A 25,940-nucleotide genomic window follows, 5' to 3' on the forward strand; every position below is an offset into this window, starting at 1 on the left:
AAAAGAAATTCAAGGATAAATTCCAACAGGAAGCGGCTCAACAAAAATTCATAGGAAGTTTAACTTTATATCCTGTGTCCAAATGCAGACAAAAGCATTTCAGTCTCATTATATTTGTCAAACAGCTAATCTATACAGGGATGTTGATACAGGTGATTTATGGCAAACCTATGAATGAGTAATCTGAATTAATGTCACTAATACAGGTTAACTTTTGTTCAAGATCATTGCTCTACAATGTTCCCTGTCTTACCGCTGCCAGCCTTTCTGAGTTCAATTCCCTATCCACTAGAGCAGTCATTCCTGACCTTGAATCTCCAGATGTTTTTGGACTAAAATTCTCAGAAGCCTTCACCACTCACTGTGCTGGCCAGGAATTCTGGGAGTTGCAGTCCAAGGACACCTGGGGGCCCAAGGTTGGGGACCACTCCCCTATAGCTCTCATACGCGGCTTTGACAAAGACTTTTTACCACCATACATATGTTAACCTCTTTATCGATGCCATGTATGTATCAATCTGTTTATATAGTCATTGGGGGAACAAGATGGTCTACTATTGGGAAGGAGAGGAGCAGGAAGATCACTTAACATTCATAGAGGGCCTCATATTTAGACTTTCAATGTTATCTCCAAAGGAGATTTTACACTGTCACAGAGGTTATATGCTAGTTTATTTTAGGTAACTATTTAAATATACCACAAATGGCTGTTTTGGCATTTTTTCCAATTTACCAGGGGTCTCAAAAATGGTAGTGGCCCCCCCGTATGAAGCACCTTGGAGACGATACTTTTTTCGCCTCCCAGTGAACGTTAAATGGCCATTATTAAGATAATAATGATTGGCTAAAATTCTATTGGCAATGCACATTTCAATATGGAAAATGCTATGCATCCAGGAACTCAAACAACACCTTGTTAATCAGTAGTAGCTTACCACTATAATTTACGTGATTTCTCTTATGCATCTTTCAATCACGGACAGGATTCTAGCCATTCTACCACATTTCCCACTTACTCAAGCTTCTGTGTAAATATCTATTTAATATCAGTAACAAGTGGAATTTATAAATGCATTAAACATAAAGTAGCTAAAGTTAGTCATCACTACTGTGGACTCCATTGATTTCAATGGGTCTCTTTGAAGTATGACTTTATTATAACCCACTCATTTCCATATATAGCTGTGCAAACACCCAGAAGTTTGCACAGGTTCTGGGTGAGGGGATTGAAAGGATCGTTCACACATTCATGTACACTGGTGAATTACTTTACGCTTCCTGACCAGGAGCTGAATGTATAGAAGGATTCCACTGAAAGGCAGTAAATGCTAAAAAAAAAAAAAGATGCAAAAAATATATCATCATTATCTTATTGCTGGTACCAACCGAGAACAGAGACAAAAAGTTACATTTTTAACGTAAGTCAACACTTGTATAAATCCCATGGAGTCAATGGGTCTACTCTAGCAATAGAAGACCACCCTCCTAGCCATGGAAACATTCAAATCAAAATTGCCATTTTAAACCTTTAAAATAATATTCTGAAGGAAACGTAAAGGAAGTGGATTCCACAACGGACAAAGGGATTATGATAGCCCGTTCAGTCTATAAATAAATTTGTATGGCTTGGATTCCACAGCAAACCCTCTGAAAACTGCCTTTGAACTGAGGGAGATTAAGTGATAAACCATCTTCTAAGAAGAGGCAGTTTAAAAGATATTCGTCAAACATAATCACTGAACACACATTACCAAAATATAGAGACTTTGGTTTGTTTATACTTCAGAGTTTGATTTTGTTTCAGCTCTTTGGATCTTGCTAAATCTATATTTAGATTATATCAGGCTTCTTACTCTGTGGTGGGTGGTGAAGTCCTGCAGATGGCTGAAGAGACCATTTCAAAAAACAATTTTTCTCTGAAGCAGAGCATTGACTGACCAATGGCATTTGATGATACTGTGATTACTAGCCGAGGTGGTGGTGAAGCTGGGCTGGGATGAGGAATTCTTCTACATCAAAAACACAGGAATAACTCTGTTACAGCTAGAGCTGCTGTTCCCCAAATGCTCTCAACTGTGCAGTGATGATATTATTTTTTCTGCTGTCCAGATGGGACGAGCAATGAGAAATAGAGAAAAGAAAAACTGGCTGTCAGAAGTCATTTAAACCACCTCCTTGTTACATACACTTTGTATGGGGGTGCATTCAGGCAGCAAGAACTATTTAGATTGAAACTTCCAATTTAGCACTAATCTGCTAAAACAACAACAACAATAGCAACAATCTAGCAAAAAAAAACCCCATCATTTCTAAAGGGTTACAACAAGATTAATGCTGGATATTGGGAACCAATAGCTCCCATCAGAAACTTTGTTTGGCACTAATCTATCATAATAAAAAAACCAAAAAAATCCAGCAGTGAAGATCATTTTTCACATGTTATTTGGGATCTTAAAAATAGTTAATATTCAAAAATATATTTTATTGAACAGTTGCTTGGAGGGGTACTGCGTAAACAGAAGAGAAGTGGAAATGAAAGAGTATGAATGGACAGAAATGCTGGTAAGATCCATGTGGTACCGACTGGCACAAATGAACAAATGCTCCATATGGATGAGCTCTTAGACAAACATATTTCTGTTTCCTGGTTTAGACCTGCATGTGAACATCTGAACCAGAATGGGTTGTGGGTTTGCTTTAGTTTGGTTTGGTTTGGTTTTTAAATTATTTTTTTTTAATTTGCATGCATGCATTTATTTTTGAAATGCACTTACTTGCATTTCTTAGCATTTGTGCTAATGGGGTCCTTTCCATTTTGTTATGACTTTGGAAAGGTTTCTTGTTTGGATTACAACTCCCAGCATCCTCCATCAATATGGCTACTGGCCATAGTGGTGGGGGATTCTGGTATTTGTAGTCAAAACATCTAATTTTTGAAAGTTTGGGTCATAAAGTATTCAGGAAACGGAGAGAGAAGAGGCATGAACAGCCCCATAGTAAGCATGTTTACTCGGACATAAATCTCACTTGGAGGAGTAGGAAGAGACAGAGAAAAATAACCATGTGCAATGTAAACCTTGAGAAAACAAAACTTATCCAGCATGCCAGTAAATCTTCACTTCCTTGTAAATAATCTTTACAAACAAGAACTGTTTCTAGAGTTCCCATTTGAAGATTTTACATCTGTAACAAGCTGAATTTATAGAATTTGTGTTGCCAGTTGCATGCTCCAGTACACAAGGAAAAACAACAGCATATAGCTATGATGTTTAAATCAACATTTGGATATTTTAATTTCTGGGAAATCTTTTACCTAAAAAGCAGCTCTACTGTGATGACCTCCTCCATGGTCAGTAAGCTTTCCCAATCCTCCTTCGCTGATTAAAGGGCTGGAAATCTAAAGACCTGGTGTGCAGATCTTGCGAACAATTGTCTTCCGGATCACCCACGGCCATAAGAAAACCAGCTTTTTCAATGCTTTCTGTGTCACACCAAGATTCACAGCACAGATGATGTTCAGCGTCTAGTCACCAAACTCATTCACTGGGAAGCACAAACTTTGTGCCTGTTCCCACTGCTGGAATATACTGGAAGAGGGGTTGGAATTTTTGGATTCAGGCTAAAGTCACATGGATGTTAGCCTGAACTTCAAAAACAGGCCCCTCTGCCATTTTATTCTGGACTTTCATGCGGGTTTTAGCCCAAATTCAAAACTTCTGTGGCAGTGTATTCATCCTCACTCTGCCGCTGCCACCACTGTCTCTTCAGGCTCTCTGCCACTGCTTCAGGCTCCCTGTCGCCACTACTACTGTCACTGCCTCCATTTCCTGTCAAGTGGCTCTGACAAGGGTAGCAGTGGGTGAAATGGAAAGGGAGGGGGATAAATAGATAAGAGGGAAAGGTGGAAGGAGAAAGGGATGAGGGCATGGAGACAGTTGCCTGAGGGGTGGGCAGGTGGGGGAGTGAGGGAGTGGAGGAGCAGGCAAGTGGGCATGCAAGTGAGGGGGGGTGATTGGGTGGATGGAGGGGGAAATGGAAAAGGAGGAGAGGATGACAAGAAGGAATGAAGCAAGGAGTCAGGGTGGGAGGGTGGCTCTGGCAGGGAAGCAGAAAAACCTGCTCCCCTGTCACAGTGCCCTGTGCATGCGTGTACCTCCTGTGAATGCTAAGATTTAAAACTTGTTTTTTTAAGGAGAGCCTGGTACAACAATGGGAGGTTTTTGTCAATGAGACAGAGCCTTTGTGTCCCTGTATTATCTCTGACACACTCTGGACACAGCTTGGAAATGTGGCTGGGCTTGGCCTACAACTCCCAGAATCCTCCCAGTGGCTGTGCCACTGCATTCCAAGCTCTTTGAACACACCAAGGGAAACTATTACTGACAAGTAGTTTTCCCTGGCTCTACTCCCAATACAAAAGGTGATCATCTAACAGGAAAGTTGGAAGGGGCCTATAAGGCTATCAAGTCCAACCCCTTGCTCGATGCAGGAATATGACTCAAAGGATATCTGCCAGGTGGTTGTCTGAATTTCTCTTGAATGCCTCCAGTGTTGGACCACTCAGCACATCTAGAGGTAGTTGGTTCCATTGTTATACTGTTCTGACAGTTAGGTAGTTTTTCCTGATATTCAACTGAAATCTGGTGTCCTGTAACTTGTTGCACTCTGGGATGATCGAGAACAGATCCTGACCCTCCTCTGTGATGGATAACATATACTGTACTGGATCCAGCCTACATGAAGAAGACCACATAGCCAAGCTATTGCCCAATTGCAGGTTTTGAAGTCCATTCTCTGGGACTTTGGCTTTGGACTTGGACTAAAGTTGCAGGAATGGAATGCTGCCAGTCTAATCATCATCATTCTTCCCAGGATTTTCTAGATAGTACTCAATCCATTTTGCCATTTCCTTCTTCTGGGAGCAATCTGGAACTATGCAGCTTGCCCGAGGCCACATAGGCTGGCTCTTCCTCTAGGATGCCTGGTGGGGAATTGACCTCTCAAATAGCTTAGACCTGAATTACATGAACAACTAAAGGCATTTTTTTCTCTCAAGTCATGATTCAGGGCAATATAATTATCCTTTCCCAAGTACAATCTTGTGCTGTGAGTCAAGCAATGCAACAGCAACTTGCATAATCAATCTAGCCTTCTGAACCTAAGTCAGTTGACTGTACAGCATGGACATGGATAAACCAAGTTCTGTTTTTTGTTTGCACTGTGGATGAATGAACCAGGAATGAATCAACTTCCAAAGTTGTTTTTACATAACACATGTGGATTAGAGACACCACTCCTAGTTTCTAAGCTCACTTTCAAGGCATTATTTTTAAATCTCATGTTCAAAGAGATACTAGGATATGCGAGCATGCTTCCACAGCTTTTGTTTATATATCTTTGGTGTATATCTTGTCAGTGAGAACAGGATCTTTAAAAAAAAGTCTCAAGGAGTATTTTCAAGATCACTTATTATAGATTAGTCAGATGGAGGCTTGAACAAGCTTCAAACCTCCATCTGTTCTCACCAAGTTTGGTCAAAGGCACAAGGAAGGGGGTGGGCATTCATCTCTTTGAAAGTGTGCCTAAAACCAGGCACAATCACTTGAAAGAACTGTGCAGTTTGAAGAAATAGAAATATAAGGGCATTCCCAGCTATAAGTAGACCGATTAGACATTAACTGGATGACTTTCAATGTAAACAGTTACATGCGAAGTAGCTTTTACAGCAATCCACAAGCCAGAAGTGGCCCACAAGAGATCTGTGGCACAGAAACAGCTTTGGGTGCCTTGGGTGATGTATGGCAGGAACTGGACAGGGCAAGTGTGTCCTAGTTAGTTGTGCTAGACTTCTCAGCTGCTTTCAGCACCATCAGCCTTTTGGATCACCTATTGGTGGCACTTACCGTGGTTCTGGTTCTTCCTGGAAGGTTGATCTCAGAACGTGGTGATGAGAGACCCTTGGTTCTGTCTTCTCCCCTAAGCTATTTAACATATATGTGAAACTACTATGACATTATCTAGAGTTTTGGAGCTTGCTGCCACCAGTACACTGATGACACCCAACTTGTTCTCTCTTTTCCATCCAAATCTAAGGAAGCCATTTCAGTACTAAACCAGTGTCTGGAGTTAGTAATGGGCTGGATGAGGTAGAACCAGGTGAGGCTTAATCCAAACGAGGTAGAGGTGCTCCTGCTCAGTTGAAAGGCAGTTCAGGGACAAGAGATATAACCTATGCAGGATGGGATTACATTCTCCCTGAAAAATCAGGTTTGAAGCTTAAGGGTGGTCTTAGATTCACCCCTGGTCATTGATGCATTGTCCAGGACTGCGTTTGCGCAGTTACAGATGTTGTGTCAGTTGCACCCATTCCTGGAAATGTGTGAATTGATGACAGGTGACACATGCCTTAGTTACATCATGCCTGGATTACTACAACATGCTTTGCATAGGGCTGCCTTTGAAGCATGTTCAGAAACTTCAGCTGGTCTAAAAAAGTGCAGCCAGACTGCTGATGGGGGTGAATTATAGCAAACATGCTGTATAACTCTATCCCTCTAATAGCTTCACTGGCTCCCAGTCTGTTTCCAAGCACAATTCACAGTGCTGAATGTGACCTATAAAGCCCTATATGACTTGGGTCCAGGCTATCAGAAAGACTGTATTCTCCCATACAGGAGAAGGCCCTTCTCATGGTTCCACCACTTTCAGAAGCTCATCTAATAGGAACTTCTGAGAGGGCCTTCTCATTACCGAGAGGTGAGATTTGCCCCCTCCCTGCTCTCCTTCCAGCGGCAATGAAGATATTATTATTTAAGAAGGCATTTGCAGTTTTTCTGCAAATGGGGGGTTCTTATTGCTTTAAGTTAAACTGCTATCACTATTTTAATTTATTGTAAAGAGTTTTAATTTAAATTCTATTTTAATGCTTGCTATTTTATTGTACAGTATTTTAATATATTACGGTTTTGTATTGACCTGTAAGCTGCCTTGGGTTCCAGTTGGGGCAGAAAGGTGGCTTATAAAGGAATAAGTACATGAATAAATAAAATGCCCATGTTAACAAACAAGGCATTTTTGTAAATAATTTTTCCCCTGTACCAGCACCATGCTTTTGTAAATCCAGTGGAAATTCAAAGATCCGAGGGACCCGTTTCCAACACTGCTGTCTCCAAAGCTAAGTGACTTAGAACAGGAAAGTGAGTATCTTGAAAAGTGCCCCAGAAAAAGGGAATGGGAGAGTAAGTTTAAATAAAGGACAAGGCTGGGCAGACCCACAAGAAATGTTTCACATTCCATCCTCCCCACAAAGGGCAGGTCAAGGAAAAGGGAATGAGTGGTTAGGATACAGCACATGCCATAGATATTTTAAAAGCACTGTTCAGCACAGTCAATCTGGTCACGTAAACAGCCACAAGAAAAAGTATGAGATCGGTTTAGAATGTGGCAAAGTCTTTGGGTTACTGCAGATTGGCAAGGCAGGATCAAACAGTGGAAGCCACAAGAGTTGAAAGAACAGATGTTTGCAAAAACGGTGTGTGTTCTGAGCACCAGATGTTCTCAAAATGAGCAGCTTTCATTCAAGGTGAAATCCAGTCAAAACAATATAAATCAGCTTACCATGTGGTAGTAAGGAATTGTTTTTACGGTCTGAGTTAACTCCCACTACATTTTGTACCTGGTGTGTTATGGATTGCCTTATTTGCTAATAACCACACCATATGGAACTGGGTGTCAGGTAGGTGAAGATGGCACCTCACTCGAATGGGATTTCCAAACAGAGTTCCTGTTGCTCACAAGTATTTTTCTTCAAATATTATATAGTTCCCCTCATCCAGATTGTCTCTGGTAAGAAAGAGCCAGAAGAAACAATGGGAAAACATGGGAGGGCTGCATGTGGAAGAGATTATGTCTGGGACTCCTACAAAACACAATCAGACATTATAGATAACCCATCATTAGAAGATGGAAATCCTTAAAGACTGTTTGTATGTGTGTGTCACTGGAGCTGCTCTCATAGTCCAAGTCTCATCCCCCAAGATTAGTTGTCTTTGTTTTGTGGTTGGCGTTCAAGACTTCAGCCTGGGATTCCTGTGGAATATGATTTCTCACATTACCAGCAGAAGAAAACATTAGGGAGAAAAAGATGAATTAAGAGCCATCTGTCTGGAAGCATTCATATTCTTAATATCATTTCCCCACTTTCCTTCTGTCATTGCTGCATATGGAGTAGTCCTGCAATAGCAGCAAACCACCTAAGAAGAGGAGGCAACCTGGACAATATAGAACGCAGCGGGATTTCCTAAAGTGCTGAAAGGCATCTGATTGGTCAGAGCACAGCTTCTCTATTCCTCCCGAAGTTTAAAGATTACCTTGCTTTGTTTTGTGATTGGTCATCAGGAGGTAAACACAGACTTTGTGTACAAGCACTATTGCTCTGGCAGAAAGCTCCACTAGAACTGTGATACGGGAGCAGTAACGTGGGCCTTCTCTGTGGCTGCTCCCAAACTCTGGAACTCCCTCCCACAGGAGGCCAGACTGGCCCCATCTTTACTGTCCTTCTGCAAGCAGGAAAATATGTTTCTGTTCAGGAAAGCTTTCTCTTAGTCTGAGAAGGTTTTTTTTAATGGATTCTTGTACCTTACTGCTTTGAACTGTGTTTGGGTGTTGGTTGTGTGGTTTTTAAAATATAGTATTTGTTTGACCCTTTTTAGTATTTGTATATTCACTCTTGTTATTTTTTAATTTGCTGTATTTTAATTATGTAAACTGCCTTGGGTCCTTTTTAAACAGAAAGGTGGGATAAAGAGACCTTAAATAAATAAAAATAATAAATTAATTAAAACATAAACAAATAAACGTGCTTTCAGTTTCTCATAATATGCTATCTGTAACACACAGTTTGGCCCTAGGTGCCAAGGAAATGACTTCAAGGAAGGCAGGCAAATGCATGAATCTCCAAAGGGCTATTTCTCCAAAGTGGAGCTCCATTAGTTGGCCCCTCTTTGTCCAGGATTTCTCAGTAGACTCCCAGCCCCATTTTCACCATTATTTGCTTTGCTTTTCCTGTCCATTGTAGCAGTAACCTCTCTTCTAAAACAATTTCTCCAAAAGCACACTTGGCCCACAGATACAAACTCTGAGGCAGAAATATAATGATATGCTGACGCCATTCACAACTCAAAAGTGGCTCCCAAAGTATCACCTTCCCACTGCTCAGTGTGGAATTGCTTCAACATGTCATTATAATCATTCTTATAAAGTAAGTTTCATTGCCCTGCAACAGAAGGAAGCTCCAACATTAGGGCTCTTTAATCCCTCTTTCTTTGAAAGTGCATACAGTTTTGTGATCAGGAGCTCCTTCAGTTCCTTGGTCCTGAGAGGAAAGCCAGCATTAATATGCCATGAATCTTGCACGCAGCTTTGTGTTGTGGTGTTTGCCTAGCAATCTGCAAATCACAACAAACCAAGAGCAGTGTTGCACCCAACATCCACCCATTCCCCGGCTCAGAGCAAAAGAGCTATGGAGGTAATCACTTGGCAGGAGTGATAAATCACTCATACAGGTTAGAACATTAGACGGGGAAAAAATAAATTACCATGTATGACAGCTAGTTACAGATGAGCTTCCTTTGATCTTGGCAGAAGTGGTTATTAACTCACAGGGTCAGCTGCCAGACATCTCTTGGCGACTGTGCCCATTCAGCCACCCACATAATAAATGGCCCTTAAGCCACTTTGCTTACTAATTCCTTGGGAAGGTGCTTTCAAAGAAGTTGAAGTTCAAAAATCTCTTCCCTTCCCCTGAAGTCACTGACAAGCCCCTTCAAGTTAATGGAGGGCAGAAATGCTGGTTTTTGAACCAGTTCAACACACCTCCATTCTGTCTACACAGCAAGACCAGGTGAGATATCCTAGATGGGTGGTTACAGGAGGAGATCTGGAAACCAAAGCAAACCTATTGCCTCCATCCCTTTACTACTGAACAACGAAAAGAGCGCACAGTAAATATGAAACAAGATGGTGCATTGTTCCTCCAGAGCAAAAGCAAGAAAGGCTTATGTCAGATGAACTGAGCATGTTATAGAGCAGAAGAAGAACAGAAGAACATTAAAAACCCTCAGCAATTTGTCGTTTTAGGCACACACTGAAAACAAACCTATTTATGCACACATTCCCTGCACAGTACAGCCTACCCATGGACCACATGTTGTACATTAATTTGTCTGCTACACATTTGTGCCTACTGGATGCTTTTTTATTACTGCTGTATAAACTGCTTTGAAAATTTATAAACCAGTCTGGTGTTTTTAGATCTAAGCGGCTTATAAATACTGGTAAACAAAGAAACAAATATACTTTCCTCATTCTCTGACTTCCTCTACGGCAGGGTGGTCCATTTCCATGGGACAGGAGAGGCACTGGATTTCCCAGAACCTGCCTCTGCATCCCTGCTTCCATCATAGTTGTTGCCAAGGTTGCAAGCAGTTGTTGCTGCTGTTGCCAACACAATTCAGGAACAACAGCAGTGGCTCGCTATGATGCAGGAAAGTGCTATGGTGTCTTTCAGCGCCACAGATCTTTGCAATGCTGTGGGGCAGAGCATCTTTTTTCTTCTTCCTGAAGACAATGAAATGAAAAGAGCACGCTACGATTATTTTAGCAACAAGAAAAGCAGTGGCAGTGAGGGCTGCTCTTGATTCACTAACAGCAGAGTGGGCAGGAATACTAGATAGATACAGATGGCACATAACAGCTTGTAGGCTGTCACCCACTGCAACTCTGTAGTAACCGGTGACAAAGAACAACCTTGAAAGCCTTGTTATCACCTCACTGACCTACTAGAGCAAGACAGAGCTGTCAGTTCCTCCAGTATCCCACCAGACGGTGCCCTTCCTCAACTCAGAAGGGGGAGGAAAGCCCCCAAACTGTACTCTCGTGTGTTCTCCCATCACTGTTTCCGATATCTGGATGAAATGGGGATTTGGGGGAGGACAGACATGTCCACTGTCTTGAACATCTTAGAAGAATAAACAAAGTAAAAGAGATCAATAAATTACTGAACAAACAAGCCACAGGAGAGTGACGGAAGACAGCAGGGGGCAGCAGTAGGGCATGGAATATACTGAACACATGACATTATGCACAGCTTTCTATTGTCTGAAGTGTTCTGCCTTAAATTTTAAAGAGAATTCTTCAGTGGTATGTCACAATGAATTCTAAAGTTGTACACAGGCCTCTTTTGATGGGAAGTGTTTCTGTTGCAAATTCTCATGAATTTCATTTATATGCTAGATACACTTGCCAGAACTATGTAGAATTTGATCCAAAATAAGCCAGCCTTAAAAACTGTATTTGAAGGACAGCCTGTCCCCGTCTAAATGTGCCTTTGCATCAGCGGCCCTATTTGGCTTGTTTTTAAGATCAGTTGAATTGGTAGGTTTAGAGACAGGGCCCTTTTTGGCCACTGGCAACCACACTCTCAGAGGTTATGTGGCTGGCAGTTCTTTTTCTGGGCAGCATTTTAAACTGTTTTGAAAACTCGCTTGTTTGGAGGGTCTTTTAATTGACTCCTTTTATGGTCATGCTACTGTTTAATTGATGTGTCATATAGCTCCAGTATTGATTCTTATGTAGGCTGATCTTTATTGAAATATATTGCTCTTGTTTTGGATTATGAATCTTTAGCTTTTTACTATAAACATTTTGTGTTCATATATTTTGAAGCTTTGGGTAGATTTGAGCTGGAAAAGTGGCTAATCAAGGTGGCTTATAATTAGAGATGAGCACAAACCTCCATTCAGAGGTTTGTGCTCCTTCATCCACACAGCACCATAGGTGCTGCCATGTTTCCTTTCCCTGCCCCCTTCGCCAATGGTCCACTCGTCAGTCGAAGTGCGCTCCTCTCCTCCTCCTCCTCGACTGTTTGACCAGTTCCCAGCAGAAGCAGGGGTCGCTTGCCCTGCCTCCTTATCTGAGTGGGTGATCAGCCAAGGGGGCAGGACAGGGAAGCCTGTGCCCCTGCCTGACACTGGTCAAACAGCCGAAGGGGGTGGGGGGAGGAGAGGAGCGTGCGCCAGCTGATGATTGGGGAGTCCAAGCCAGGGAGATGGGGGAAGGGAACCTGCGGTGTGTACAATCAGCACGAACCTCCGAACTGAGGTTGGTGCTCATCTCAACTCATAATTCATTAAAATTAGTATCCTATCCTATCATATTGAACATTTCAATTCATCTGGGCAGGTCCCTGCCTTTGTTTTATCGTTTCTGCTTTCCAAATCCTGTTATGTAGTGCAGTAAATCACAGTAGAGTAGGGGATTTAGTGAACTCCCCTGTAAATTCCATTGAACAAAACGGGCTTACTTTAACTGTGACTTACTTTAGCATTGCAACTTGCAGTTAAGAGGAGGCTCATTAGTATCAATGCAATTTAAAAAGGAGTTAACTCACCAAAATCTTGGTTGATTCAACTGACCTACTCTCTTGTGATTTACTGTGGTAAGCAACGGGTACTTAGCCTTTACTATATATCACTATACTATATATATATACTGGCTGGACCGATCGGTGATTTAGATATCTGGCAGCAGAGGCAGAGGCTTGGAATTCAATTCCTCATTGTGCCTCCTGAGAATACAGGCAGCCTGTGTGGCCTTGGCCAAGCTGCCCAATTCCAGGGCAGGGAATGGTAAACCACGTCTGAGTATTCTCTGCCTGAAAAATCCTGAAAAGGGCCACCATACATAAGAATTTCCTTGATGACACATGATGATAATTATGATTATATAGTAATGGAGCAGCTTCCTTCTGCTTTCAGCAACTTTTGTGATGAAGTAGAGAATATATCAAGGAAAGATTCTGGAATTACCAAATGTATGGTCCAGTCCTGTGCACTTTTACTTAAAGGTAAAATCCTACTGTCTCACACAATTCAGTGGGGCTTACTCACCAGAAAATATATGCAGAGGTCCTGCGGTCATCTCTTATTTTGATTAATGTATGCAACTGATCACAAAATGGCTGTCGTATTGTTAGGATAAGAATCAAAACAGAACGCATGTTATCGGAACATATTTGAAAACAGACATCTGGAGGCTGCAATTACTTTACAGCCTCTAAAGAATCAGATTACTTGTTATCGGCATTCTCAGAGCGTGGTCTGCCATGACCAAGCAGGGTCCTGCAGTCCAACAATTTACCAAATATAGGTTGATAAATATTCTGTCATTCTGAAAAGGCCGATGGTTTCCAAAAGGCTACTGTGCTCTACGTCACACGAGCTGGCAGATTCAGTGGGAACTATTTTTAAACTGTGCTGCTTTATGTTTCAATTCAGCAAGGTAAGCAAGCATGAATCCAGAGAAAAATGGGTGAGTAATCCCATTAATACAGCTGGGATGAATCATCGGCTTCACAACAGGAAACAACTGGGACCTTCAGGTAGTGTCTCTCAAGCTGAATGCAATTTCAGCTGAGATCTGGTATGCATTCAACCTCCCAGTTCCCACTATCTGAAAACTCTTCCATTCTCAAACCACACATGACATACACTTCTTCAGCTCATGATGCAGTTCTTTATCTTTTTGTTAAATACCCACAAAACGTAGGCCAAGGAGGGTAGAGTATCTGTTGCATCCATTCCGCTTTTGTAGTAGGAGATCTATGGGATTGGTAAGGCAATTGCCTCATATCAAAAGTTCTGAGACCCCTTCTACACCATAGAGTTAAAACCAGTTTAACATGGGAATAAGGGAAGTTTCACTTGTACTGATTCCAACCATTTATAGTTTAGTTTTGCCAACTCTGACTGGCAGTGGCTTTCCTGGCAAGATTTTTTCTTTCTAGCCCTGGTTGAAGATCTCTGGTGCATCCTTGCCTTCTTCCATCTAAGCCTTAACCAGACCAAATCCTGCTTAGTGTTTGAAATTAGTTGATATCAGTTATGCTCAGTATGAGAAGCTGTTGTTGTATGCCATCGAGTTGCTTCTGATTGATTTATGGTGACCCTATGAACCAATGGTTTCCAAAAGTTCCAGTAATTAACAGTACTGGAATTGCAAATTAAAGGCAGTGGCTTGCTTTACTGAGTCAATCCATTTCTTGTTTGCTCTTTCTGTTTTCCCACTGCCCTCACTTTTCCTAGCATCAATGTATTTTCCAGTGAAATCTTGTCTTCTCATGATAGAGCCAAAGTATAATAGCTTCAGTTTATTCTTTTGACATTCTAGTGAGGGTTCAAGCTTAATATGATTGAAAATTCACTTACTTGTTTTTCTGGTTATCCATGGTATCTGTAATGCACTTATCCAACATCAGATTTCAAAGGGCTCAGTTTTTCCCTTTTCCATCCGTCCATTGTCAAGCATTTATGTCCATATATCATAATCAGGAATACCACAGTACAGATGATTAGCCTCGGACTCCAGTGATACACCCTTTCCCTTGGGACAGCTACTCTTCTAGGTCTCAGTCTGCTTCTGACTTCTTGCTTGCAGTTGCCACTTGGATGGATGACTTAACTAAGGTATAGCAAATCTGTTATCTTTGAAAGATTTTCAGTGATATGGTGTTAGTTAATTCTTCCTTCAAATAAGTTTTAGTTTTGTAAAAGTCATGGCATCTCTTAACACAAACTTCAACACCCTCAACAAATGACAGTTCCCAAAATAATTTGGGAAAGTGAAAGGAACTTAACAAGTATATAAGCATTATATATATAGATAATATAATATACATGCTGTGTGCAAAAAAAAATCTGTCTCCTTTTGAATGTCAATCTCTTTTCCTCCCTGTTAAGTGCTAGAACAGATGGTCAGAAGAGAAGAGAAGTCATAAAACCACAGGAAAGGGATATAAGGTAGTCATATATCAGAACAACGGGGAGGGGAGTCCTTCAGTCACTTTTGTCTTTAGGATATAAGAGATGATCACCAATCAAATATTCATTTTCATGAACAGCATCAGTACACGCAATACTCTAACCCATCCTCTCACTTAAATATGGATTTGCCTTTTAAAAACTTACATGCAGATTTCAGCTTGCTCAACAAGGTTTTCCAACATCCAGAGCCAGGCCATTATGAGTTACAAAGTAATGTAGATGTTTTAACAAAGTATTTTTTTTCTTAACAAGTAACTCCATAAGTTACAAGTTACTTGACGTATAACTAATAACACTTTTCAAGTACTTTTAACGTTACTTTTATTAGGTATTTTAAGAGGCATTTGACATAGATTTTTCACGTTTTAGGCCCTTCTTTTCAATACTAAGTAGCAAGGGAAAGACCTTTTGAAGGATCAACATGTTTTGTTTTTTATGGTTCAACCAACAGATACCTCTTCCTTCAAGCACAAGGCAGTGTTACTTGAGCTATGGGATTTCTACAGTATAGAAACCTGTGTTCTGTGTTCACATGGCATTCAAGGGTGATTGAAGACATTTTGGAGCTTGAAGCAATGGATAAGATGGTACCTATTGACTTTCCACATACAGAAGCCAAAAAAGCACTGCTGTTCCATCTGAATTCACATCAGCACCAAGATCTCACCCTCCAATCAGAGCTTCAAATGGTGACTTTTTGTTTTTACTACAGCTCGACACTGGCTGGGGATTCTGTGAGTCATAGTTCAAAAAAGGAGTAATTTTTCCAAGCTGGGTCTCCAACAAAGTCAATGGCAGCAGTCTAGTTTAGGAGACGCTAAAAGGCTAGCAATGCCCATCGCTCTGTTCTCCAAGAGAGAAGAACAGCCTGGGACTCAGGAGAAATGGCCAGGGAGCTGCTCTCCATTGTCCCCACCACCGTCACATCTTCTGGCTGGTATTCCCTTGGCAATCCTACAAATGGAAAACTGTCTTCCCTAAGGGACCTTAGGTAGTAACCCTGTGACTGGGCTGCACCACTTCTGGAAACAGGGTTACACTGTATCTGCACTAATAAAAATTGGTTTAGTCTAAACTTGACTATAGTCTTTCTGCCCAGCATGTATTTTTGTGTGTGCAGCATTTTGCTTTGTTTGCAGAACAGCTTCTTCTTCCATGCTCCCACATAGATATGATATGGTACAGTCCAGACACGTACCTACCACTAGCATAAGCTAGAGCCTAACCTGCTTCTTTGAAACAGCAAATAAAACCATAAGCCCATGTCTAGAGAAAAGGGCTACAACTTGTAATCAGGCCAATGTCTGTCTTCTAGATTACAACCCTCTCCAATGTTAAGAGATAAATCTAAATCAGATAGAATTCATATTGGCTATGCCAAAGGCAGACAAATTAAGTACACAGACCTGGAAAAAAATATGGGGAGCAGATAAAACTAGTGCACTCAAGATAAGAATAGTATGTAAAAACAGGAAGCCAACATTTCCAGTGTCCTTGGCAGCTCCTTTTTGACATTTGGATGTGTTAAACAGGAGGCCAAGAAATTCACTGAAAAGAAAATCATTATTGACTAAAAAGAAGCATTTGAGTGACAGCATACTGCTGTGCTGCTTTAAGGAGGAACTTGTTTACTTTTAAAAAGAAGAATCAAAGATCCATAGAATCGTAGGGTTGAAAAGGTTCTCAAGAACACCCAAGAGTCATGTAGTCTAACCTATGCCCATATAGGAAATCCACAGCTAAAACATCCATCACTGATGACCATCGAAATGTCTGTTTGAAAATCTGTAGCAATAGTGGTTCCACCACTGTCCCAAGTAATTGTTCCAAACAACTCGTACCATTAGGATATTCTTCTTATGTTCAGTCAGGATTCCCCTTCTTGTAATTTGAACCCACTGGTTTCAGATTTGCCATCTGGAGCCACAGACAATCAGTTTCTTTCATTTTCTATTGACAGCCCTTGAGACATTTCAAAATGGCTATCGTATCACAGCCAGTCTTTTCTTCTCCAGGCTAAACATACCCAGTTCCCTCAACTGCTTCTCACGGGACTTGGTGTTGTGATTCCTACGTGCCCCCTGTTTACTATTCTCTAACAAAGGCTAACGCCGCGTTCTCTCTTCACTGACACCAGTGGATTACTTCAATCCACAGTATAAATGACATAACACTTGTCATGTGAACAAAGCAGAACTTATTTATTGAAGGGAAGCAGAAGGAATAATAACAGAAGTCTCTCAGCTATTCAGTGTCCAGAAGTATTTTGTCATCAGTTCCCTCAGTACATAGTTTTTCTCAGCTTACAGTCTCATTACCACCCTCTCTACCTATCTCCCTTACCAGCCCTATCTGACTCCTCCTTCTCCAGCCAAGCCTCATATAGCTGGTGACTCCACCTCTCCACCTCTCTCATAGGTTTATGCAAATCAGCTCATGAATATTAGTGACATAGGTAGTCGCCACACCGGGTCATCATCCTCTGGACATTTTTCAGCTTGCCATAATCTTTCTTAAACTAGGGCACCCAGCACTGGACACAGGACTTCACATATGATCTGACCAAAGCAGAATATAGTGGCAAGATGGTCCTTCTCTTAATCTGGGCTCTGTACTTTTGTTGATAAAGAATTACTTGTCATGAAAGATGACAATATACCATGGCTGAGTATGCTTTGGGCACGACCCACCAACTAACGAGAAATCCTTCTAGTCCACATTTTATCAATTTCTCTGCAAGAATATCATGGAGGGGCCTGTGAAAGACCTTCCTGAAATCAAGATACAGTGCAACCACACATTTCCCTTGGTCTATCAAGCTCGACGCCCTATCAAAATAAAAGAGAGATAAGTCTAGCATGATTTGTTTTGAGAAATGCATACTGGCTTAGTAATCACACTGTTCTTTTCTCCACTTTATGGACCTAATTTGAAAGCATTGATTGAATCCCTGCTTCATTGGATTCACATTGTATGAGTTCTGATAGTTATTTGCAGGGGGGGGCACCAATTATCAAAGCAAAGCAAAGCAAAGCAAAGCAAAGCGGGCTGCTTATATCGCCCTATAGTGCTTCAAGCACTCTCTGGACGGTTTAAAAGTTAATTATGCAGGCTACACATTGCCCCCCCCCCCCAGTAAGCTGGGTACTCATTTTACCAACCTCGGAAGGATAGAAAGCTGAGTCATCCTTGAGCTGGCTACCTGGGATTGAACCCCAGGTCATGAGCACAGTTTTGGCTGCAGTACAGCGGTTTAACCACAAGGCCCTCTTATCTGTTAGTAACAATTTGGCTTTCAATTTTATTGTCAGTTGTTTCCTAGTACCGAAATTATTAAGATACTAGCAGTAGAATTCTGGAGCAAATCCTAAAGAACATTTCACAAAATCTTCATCTTCTGAAAAGGACCATAGTGAATAATTTCATATTTTCAAGCTAAACAAAAAATTTAGTAGTGAGTATGTGTGTTTAAATCTGGGAAAAGCTTTGGTTTCTTGGGTTTTATATGTGTGCATGTTAAACCCGACTCAGAACTATTTTAGTTTCTGGAACACTGATCTGCAATTATCGACTGTCTGTGCAAGTCGTAACAGTAGGACAAACTGAACACAATTGCAAATAAAGGGATGATATAATAAAAACCATGTTCTACAAGCCTTAAAAGGCTTGATAGTAGCTTAGTATTGTATAAAATATTGCACTAAAACATATGAAAATACATGAAGCAAGCAGGCAATATGGGCACACTGTTAAAATTAAACATGTACATATGTAAATGGGTCTATAAAAATGCTCTACGCTTAAATGACTTGCCTTAGAACCCCACTGCAATCTCATAGAGTGACTCCAATTTTAAAAGGTGACAAACAGGTTTGCAACTAGAAATCTTCAAATTTGTTTGGCAGCCACTGGTTACTTGAACAAATTGTGTCATTTTCAAGAAGTAATTACAGAACGGTATGGAACCAATTAAGCACAGAAGCACACAGCTGGGAGAAAGAAACAATGCTGGAAGCTATCCTCAGGACTTTCCCTTCAATAAGGCAGCATGATGGGACCAACCACTATTTGCCCATTCCATACCACCACTACCCCCATGTTAAAAACAACTAGAAAAAAGGTTACTATCAGCCATTGGCAAGTGCATTTTGCCAAAATGCCTGAAGAGATATTGGGCAGAGCACAGCTTGGTAACTTTAGGGAGGGTTTGGACTACTCCTTGCAGAATCCATGGGAGGTTTGGGGATTCTGGGAGATACAGAAAAGGAACATTTCCAGGCCCTGTGACAGAGACATAAACACTTCAAAAATCTGTTGTAATTAGTTGAAATATTGGGAAGATGCAAGTGGCTTTTGCCTACCTTAGCAAAATGATACCTGTACATCTGTGGCTAACCTGTTGCTAACTTCCTCATATAACTGATGAGTTTCTGTGTTTTCTTGCACACTGTGTAGTCTCTTAAGCCTGAAAAGCTAATTCAGTATACCTCCATGCACATTCAAGATGATTCAGTATACTCATTTAGTAATTTTTTTTTTTTACAAAAGACAAATATCACGATTTAGTAGGATTAAGTTCTAGTGAGGTTACATCTACATTGGCCTTTTTTAAGTGGGCTGATGTGCTGCATCACTTGGATTAAAATTTTTAAAATATTTTCTTTATCTTTTATGTACTGCTGATCCAGAAACTGCTTGCAACCACAGTTTTCGTTAGCACTTCACAAAAGGCAAGGGAAAAAATAACTTTAATCTAAGTGATGCAGCACATGACTACAGGGACCATTGAAATGTGTTTCTTCCAGAGGTGAGATGTTTCTATTGCCAGATCTCTGGACTTTGTTAGTTTTTCCAATTCTTTATTCTCAGCTCTGGCATCCCTCAGAATTGCAATGTCAATGATCCAGACATGTCTTCATTTTATTATTACTATGTTGTATTATGTTCAAGGTGCCTATCAGTTTGGATCCTGAAATCCCACAAGAACATGACTTCCTCATTTTCTGACACCTTCTCTACCTGATATTCCCATGGGTTTTTGGAGGCTGGCAAGGTTTTTTTTTGTTTTGTTTTGTTTTTTTGGCATAATGACCAGTGGATTAACTTTGCCATTCTATCATATCTAATTTTGTAATCTGTTTGTGCAATCTTTGGGCGTTCACAAATGAGCATGACACAGTCTCATCTATTTCTTGGCAGAGTCAACATTTGCTGTTAGCAAATTCCTTGGATCTTGGCTTTCATTACATTGGTTTAGAGTCCTTGTTTTGTGCAGCAAAAATAAAGCCTTCAAGTTTCTTTCTTAAGGGTTCCCAGTTGTAACCAAACCCATGTTGAATTATTATCATGCTTTCCATCAATATTTATCAGGTGTTGTCCATGTAATGGTTTAATTTTTCAGCTGTTTAATTTATTTTCAAATTGTTGTTTCTTATATTGAGCCTTTGTTTCCATTGTTTTCAAAATATTCTCCATTTTCACTGCTGGTAGGGGGGCATGGCACATCTGCGGGGGAGCAGAAATCACTTGTGTGCATGCACATGTCACACTTGCGAGGGCACTCGTCTACATGTACACAGCGCATTCGCATGGGTGGAATATGCTTGCACGCATGCACAGAGTGGTATTCATGGGGGGGGTAGGAGATCTTTGTCCGCAACCCGGTCCTGGATAGGTCGTGGACCACTGCCAGGTCATGGACTGTGGGTTCGGGACCTCTGATAGAACAGATACAAGTTTCAACCAAAAACCTAAGTATCTGTTAAATATCTGTTAAGTATCTGGGCAGAGACTGGTTTGCTCTAGTGTTTACACCCTCTGCTTGCCATAAAAATGGACAAACCAGCCTTTACACCAAACTGTGGGACAACCACCCATCAGATTGCACCTAGAGTTAGATTCCAGCTGAAAATTAGGAAGCTTCTTAGTGGTGATATTTTCCGAAAAAACACATGACTTAGTGCGCTAAGCCACTGCAGCAAGAACAAAGGCTGATCTTTTTTTTTTAAAAAAAAAGTTGGCATTATGGTCCATGTGTATAAACAAAAAGCTGGTTGGGTAATACATTCATTGAGCCACCAAAATACTCTTAGAAAGGAAGTAAAAAGAGCAAGTTTTTGAGGTCTTCAGAACCCTTCACCAGGGAAGGGGTGAGGGGAGCAGCAGAAACATTGAAACTCATCCTGACAAAACATTGCAAGCATAGGAACTGTGGTTACTTAAGCTCCTAAATGGAGAGAGTGAAAGCTATGAGAGCCAGCCTGAGTCTGGTGTCACTAAATTGCACCTCTGGGGGATTAAGAATCAATTGGCTGTCTCCATTTCTATAGACAAAGGGCCTGCAAGTACTCAGCATTCACATTGATTTGTCATTTTAGTGGAAGTACACAGCCCTTCTACTGCCATGGATCTAAGAGGCAATTAATGGAAGAGGTTCCATTTTTGGCACTTAAGTCACTCCTATGGACCAGTCTGGTAAAGTGTTATGAAGGGCTTGAAGGCTACATTTCTTTCTTTCTTTTAAGAAAATATTTTGGTGACCAAGGGATGGTACAACCCAACTCTACTTGTTTGAAGAGCCCTATGACACTTTGACAATTAGTGTGTACACAAAGCAGAACATTTAATAAACTGCTACTGCTTACAAAAGATAAAGTAGGCCAAATATCTCTTTTCAGTCTCTGAAGTAGAACCGATCTCTTTACTGTTGTTCTTGGTGAAGGGCAGTTCAACAGGAGAAGCAATGATTGTGGTGGGTTCGTGCTGGGTGGATATCTGTTGGAGGTTGCTCCAGCTTTGTATTTCCCACATTGAAAGGGAGCAATCTGCATATGGCTTGCAAGGTTCTGTTCTTCTCTATGATTCTATGGCTGAAATCCTATGGATTAGTACAGTAAGTCCCACTAGAATAGGCCCTCTGAATCAGTGGAAATTTGGTGAGCTAACTCCATATTCCATTGATTGAAATGGGCCTACTGAAGCTGCTATATACATTAGCATCATAAATGGCAACTAGAGTAGGCCCATTTGAACCAAGCTGACTCATCAAATAGTCACTGATTGATCTAATGTGATTTACTATGCTAAGCAACAGGATGTGTCAGATAATATCAAGGTAAACCCCAAGGCAAAGATTATCCATGCTATGATATTCCTGATTACTATGTACATATGTGAATGGCAGACAGTGAAGAAAGCTTTACAGATACCATGGGCCACCAGAAAGACAACAAGTGCATACAAAATCAACTCAGGTGGAAATCTTTCTAGATGTAAATATGATTGAATTGCGCCTATCATATTTCCGGTACATAATAAGAAGATAAGACTGACGGGAAAGAATGCTGGAAAATGCTAAACTCTGAAGCAAAATAGCAAAAAATAAATAAGAGATGGATTTACTCAATATAGAAAACCACCACCTGTAAGTTTGCAAGATCTAAGTAGGGCTATTAATGACAGGATATTTAGCAGGTTAGTAATTCATAGGACTGCTGAAATTCAGAAGCAACGTGCCATCTTAGAACAGCAACAATGAACATGTGTATACTCTGGGTCACAAGATGTTTAGTGATATCAAACCCTTAATTATTCATAGTATCTTTATATTGAGACATGTATTTTATATAGGAACTTTATATTGGAACTCTTGGGCAGAACGTGTAAGGAACTGAGTGCAGCTTAATTAAAATATACTTCCTCTAAAATGGTTCAGGCAGGAAGCTACAGAGCAGATTGACTTCAAGTCTTTCTCAGTAGACCACCCTTTATTTGTTTACCTCAACTGGCACTTGCTGTCTCAATACATTGACTCAGAGATTCTGGTAATATGAAAGAATTACAAGTTCCTGTTTACTTATATTCTTCATAGATAAAAACAAACATCATATTGTATAAAAATGTTAACTTGCTACATCACTGAACAAACTAGCTTTGTTACTGGCAGAACATACTATTCTATTTGTCCACTTTTGACAGACTCCATAGCTAGCACTGATAGGACCCCGACAGGGAAAAAGGTGGGAAAAAGAATTCTGAGATAAAAAGAAAACAATTGGGTGTTACTGGATTGATTGACATTCAATCCCAGTCCAGAAAATTCCCTCCAATCCAAAATCCCTTAAAGGCAACATATGCAAGTTGCAATATTTCCAACATTTTCAGTATTTCTGAATGGACAAAATAAAATCCTATGATATACCCTTTGTGCTATTGATACAAAACATAATGCACATTTTAGCCCCAATTTTTTTCTTAAGAAGACACAATATATTTCATTTTAAAGCAGTGTTGTTGTTTTCAATCCCTTGGAATCTTGTTGACAATTGACTCTTCTGTAGAAACAAAAACTATTTTCTTGGAAACATTACTCAGAATGTTTATTAAACTGAAGACCAGTTTAACCATTCTGTTTACTCAACTGTAACTACAGGGCAAGTGAAATTTAATGAAGAATTATATAAACTGACTTTAAAATTGCCTTCTCTCTTAAAATGCCTCATTCATAATTACAATGCCTAAACAAGTTGAGGCTGGCTTGACTGCTGATGCCCATAAAGCTATATTTTAAATTCTGAGTTTTGGCCGATTTACAGCTGTCAACACAAAATTCCTAGTATATTTAATTCTACATTAAGATTTGATCTTGTGCACATTTTTTCTACTCCTCAAGAATGGCAGAGGTCAGAAAAAGAAAAAAAGAAGGAAGACATAGAAATGACTCAACATATTTTGATGCCCGAGATGGAAAGTATATAGGGGCTTCAAAATAAAAGTAAAACTAAGAACAGCAATCAACTAAAAAGTCAATAATTTGCTCCCTGTTGATGTTAGCTCAAAATTTGCCTCACACAAAGATTCTAGGCTGGCCATGCATACATCATTATACTGTATCTTCAAATTGGAGGACACCTTAAACCACGTCAAAGAAAGGGCTATATTCTGCAAAGGAAGACATGTGGGCACCTCACCCTACTAGAAGGGGTCTGTGGGGTTTGGGGCTTATTCTTCCCAAACACCATTGCTGCCCCTGTATCACTGAGGTTTGCTTTCTGGTCAATAATGGTGGGGAAAGATGGGGAGGAAACTCAGAAAACCGGTGAAAATTGAGTAGAGTGTGGGAGGAAGTCTGTGAGGACCAGTGGCAAAACACCAGCAGAGTCAGAGAACCTTAGAAACAGTTCAGAACAAAGAAAAACATTGAGTCTATGAATAAAACTTGTATGGGACAGGATGTTCTAACATAGTATAGTAGCTGCACAGTGTGAATTCAGTTATTTTTCAGTGTGAATTCAGTTATTTCATACCACTTAGTAAATGGCTTGAAACCTTTCCATCATAATCTTTCCTTACCCCACTGTTGTTGTTAATTAGATGCTCATGTGATTCCTGGGACCCCCCAAGAGTTAATACAATTGGTGGTACCACTGAAATGCCTTCTGCAGTGCTTGCCTTCTGTGCCAATTATACAGGCATGCCACTAATTTAAATATTTCTTGCATGATTTAATCATCGAAACTGTCCTGAGAGTTGATGTTAATAGAAAGGTACAAGGCACAAGCTGGTCGTGGATTGTAAAGCGAAGGGACAATGAGGAATCAAGTGGGATGTTTAAAGCAGTAACGTACAGAAAACAGAAGAAGAGATTAAGACTTAACAGACAAGGAGAGAAACTTGGTGATCCAGATCGCAGGTTAAGACAGCTTTTACCAGGAACGGATTCACCAACAACAGTTCAGTCAACGACTGGGCAGGAAAGACATAGAGTTGGGAGTTGAAAGTAAGCTTACTTATTCTATTTATCTGATTAATATAATTCCTGCTTGAATTTTAATGTAAGAAACAGAACTTAAAACAGTGATTTTGAGGATAACAAGTAAGCAGTGCCATTTGGACTTAAGAGCCAAAAAGAGGCCGCACCATAGTTACTAGATGAAAATAATGGGGAACTGTGTGAGCATTTGCACATATAGATGCATAAAAAGCCATTTTGAAGGCTGTCAAGACACAAGACTAAATGAAAGAATGTGGTGAGATCACTAGCTTAAGATCTTCAAGATCAAGTTCAGAAGAGGCACCAAAACCCTTGCAGCTGGTCTTGTTAAATTGCGTTCCATTCTTTGTAGCTCTTAGCAAACAGTTATTGAACACTAGATAAACTTTTGCTTGGCGGGTAAGGACAATTGGAAGCCAGCTATTACCAAAAACAGCCGCCGTCCTTTCACTGTCAGTTACAGCTAACTAGAGTTTCTTCAGTTCAAAAACAGCTCTTCCTCAAGGCATAATGGGGCAGGGAAAGAGCCTACCTATTTTCCATAAACAAACTGGTTCTCTCTCTCTCGCTCTCTCTCTCTCGCTCTCTCTCCACTCTGAAAATAAGGGCTTTAGCCAATTAAGAGTGATCTCAACATTCCAGTATGTTCACTGAATATTTGAATGGGTATAAAAGGAGAAAATGTTAACACGGTTGTCATTTCAGGCATGTGTAACAGTTTTGAACATTGAGACACTCTTCTTAAAAGCCCCACACTGGTGGTAAAAGGAACCCAACATCTGCCAAAAGAAAAAAAAAGAAGAGTTAGCTTTGGCAAAATTAGAAATGAATAAAGCATAAACTGTAGATCAGTTGATCTGCCAGTAAAAGGGGATGGGGGAGTAGTTCCTCTCCTAACATGATTTCAAAGATCTTTCTTTAAAGCTATGTAGCACGAACACTTTATTAAAGCTCAAAGACTACTTTCTGATGCATAACTGTGATGTAAGTCCAGATGAAAGATGTAATGAAAATAGTTGTAACTCAGTCATGTGAAATTCAACACTAGATAGCAAATTGATCTGAATCTTTTCAAAAAGCTGGGATTCAAACTGCAAACTGAAAATAACTAATTGTTGTAAGCCGCCCAGAGACCTTTGGGTAGAGTGGGCGGCATATAAATTAAATAAATAAATAAATAAATAAATAAATAAATAAATTGTGTGCTATCATATTTATTCTGACCTATAGCAATCCTTGACAAGTATGAAGTACTTAGCAGTAGTTTACCCAAAAGTGGCCAGAATTCC

The 25,940-nt window shown here is 40.4% G+C and overlaps 1 long non-coding RNA gene across 1 annotated transcript; it reads right to left on the minus strand.

Annotated features, from left to right (window-relative positions):
- Positions 1-18: 18 nt before the first annotated feature.
- LOC144585858 (uncharacterized) lies at positions 19-25,494 on the minus strand. Its single transcript, XR_013540447.1, has 3 exons — positions 14,265-25,494; positions 1,854-10,617; positions 19-1,328 (listed from the first exon to the last, which is right to left on the minus strand). It is a non-coding gene; the product is annotated as an uncharacterized LOC144585858 (long non-coding RNA).
- Positions 25,495-25,940: the final 446 nt, after the last annotated feature.

The sequence above is a fragment of the Pogona vitticeps genome, chromosome 1, assembly GCF_051106095.1.
Source record: "Pogona vitticeps strain Pit_001003342236 chromosome 1, PviZW2.1, whole genome shotgun sequence".
NCBI lineage: Eukaryota > Metazoa > Chordata > Lepidosauria > Squamata > Agamidae > Pogona > Pogona vitticeps.